General features: G+C 31.5%; 1 long non-coding RNA gene across 1 annotated transcript; it reads right to left on the bottom strand.

Moving 5' to 3' along the window:
- Positions 1–723: 723 nt before the first annotated feature.
- On the bottom strand, positions 724–2,406 carry LOC149129138 (uncharacterized). The gene is made up of 2 exons (XR_016240405.1): positions 2,111–2,406; positions 724–895 (listed from the first exon to the last, which is right to left on the bottom strand). It is a non-coding gene; the product is annotated as an uncharacterized LOC149129138 (long non-coding RNA).
- Positions 2,407–2,500: the final 94 nt, after the last annotated feature.

Below are 2,500 nucleotides of genomic sequence, written 5' to 3'. Positions count from 1 at the left end.
AAATAATTAAAGAAATAAATATATATATATATATATATATATATATATATATATATATATATTAAAATAATTAAATAAATAAATAAATAAATTATATATATATAAGTATGTATATATATATATATAAATAAATATATATAAATAGATATATATAAATAAATATATACATAAATAAATGTATATATAAATATATATATAAATAAATAGATATTTATATATATATATAAATAAATAAATATATATATATATATATATATAAATAAATAGATATTTATATATATATATATATAAATAAATAAATATATATATATATATAAATAAATATATATATATATATTAATATATATAAATATAAATAAATAATACATATATAAATATATATAAATATATATATATATATGACATTGTGCCCATTCATTCATTAATTATGAAATTGTGTCACTTCTGCCACGTTTTAGTGAACATTGTCTGTTAATTTTCTTTATGCACCCATTTATAGCAGTGAGGTAAAAAAAATAAAAAAGAGTTTTTTCACTCTTGTCCTTACTCTGAGATGATCAACAAAATCCTAAAGCTTGTTTACTTATAGTGACAATTAAGGTTATTGGACTCACTTGTGCCCAAGCTGTGTCTAGCATATACCATCTCCAGATTTCTCAGATTCTGAATTTTAACCTGTAAAATGAAGTCATTGCAAGTGAAAAGTAGAAATAATCACAGCCATTTAGTGAAGATAAATATTTTATTGTCGTCAAATATCTTACATAAATATCACAATAAATTAGGTGGAATGGATAAATTATATTTTGGAGGAATAAAGATGAAGTCTAAAATATTTTACGTATCAGAGATTCGTTTTCTTCTTATCCCCCAAAAATCAGTTTCTTTTTCTTATCTGAAAAACAAAACAAAAAATATAGAAAAATTTCATTTTAAATTTGAATGAATTAGTTTTAATGATTGTCATATTCACAAGTTTGGAGGCGCAATGGCCCAGTGGTTAGGGCAGCAGACTCGTGGTCATAGGATCGCGGTTTTGATTCTCAGACCGGGCGTTGTGAATGTTTATTGAGCGAAAACACCTAAAGATCCATGAGGCTCTGGCAGGGGATTGTGGCGAACCCTGCTGTACTCTTCCACTACAACTTTCTCTCACTCTTACTTCCTGTTTCTGTTGTGCCTGTAATTCAAAGGGTCAGCCTTGTCACACTGTGTCACGCTGAATATCGCTGAGAACTACGTTAAGGGTACACGTGTCTGTGGAGTGCTCAGCCACTTGCACGTTAATTTCACGAGCAGGCTGTTCCGTTGATCGGATCAACTGGAACCCTCGTCGTCGTAATCGACGGAGTGCCAACAACAATAATGTGTAGAAAAGATGATAATACAGAAATTATGCTTCATATCATTTTAATAACCATTTAATTATTTTGAAATTATTAATACTAAGCATTATTTTTGTTCTTTGCTCTAAATGAAAATTATAATTTTAGCAATAAAAAAAATCTCCCCTTATTTTGCACTATGCAGAGAATATGGACCTAAGCTCTTAAAACTAAAACTCAATGAAACTCAACTCTATAGATGTAAAAAGACGACAACATTGTGCTGAAAAGACGGAACTGTGTGAGAGAAGCCTTGTCAGTAGAGAATCTTGTCATTCATTTGCACACACACAGACATACCTACAACAGGTTTCTTTAGTTCCTTTTCTCATTACTGCCCACAAGGGGCTACACACAGAGGGGACAAACAGATTAAGTCGATTATATATCGACCTCAGTGCGTAACTGGTCCGAAAGGATGAAAGGCAAAGTCGACCTCGGCGGAATTTGAACTCAGAACGTAGTGGCAGACGAAATACCACTAAGCATTTCGCCAGGAGTGCTAACGTTTCTGCCAGCTCGCCGCCCTTTCTTAGGTTTCTTTAGTTTCTGTCAATTAGTTTCTCTCACAAGGTATTAGTTGACAGCTTTCGTGTAGAATGTTAGCCAACAATATTTATGCAGTTGGTTTGAACCCCTGACCACATGATTTCAAAATCAATTTCTTACACCACCACCCCTGAGCTAGAAGACTAAAAGAATCAAAAACGCTTTAGCATACTTACTTCAGTGACAAATCTTGCACTTACAGTCATACACTTTGGCATAATACAATTGAGTTCGTTTTCTGTTTGGGCCACAAACTGAGGAAACTGCCCTGATTTTCTCTATCTGACCATGACAACACTTGCAATTAGAGCTCAGTTTATGATTCTTTTGAGAGAAGAGTACAGGTAAGGTTGAAGTGACTCCACATGAGCCACCACAGTAGGTTAATAGCACCTTTCTAATTGACCGGCAGTATCCTATGTTATCATGTATGTAGTCTACTTTCGTTTTAACTCTACATGTATCTTCTGGAGAAAGAAAGAAAGAAAAGAGTAAACAAATTAATGTTCATAGTAATCATATTAAAAGGCTTGGAAGATGGATATTAAACAATGATGATGATTATG

This window comes from Octopus bimaculoides, unplaced genomic scaffold, assembly GCF_046866305.1.
Source record: "Octopus bimaculoides isolate indiv1 unplaced genomic scaffold, ASM4686630v1 contig141, whole genome shotgun sequence".
In the NCBI taxonomy this organism is placed as follows: Eukaryota; Metazoa; Mollusca; class Cephalopoda; order Octopoda; family Octopodidae; genus Octopus; species Octopus bimaculoides.
Note: the sequence above shows the minus strand (reverse complement) of the source record. Positions and strands in the feature narration are given on the sequence as shown.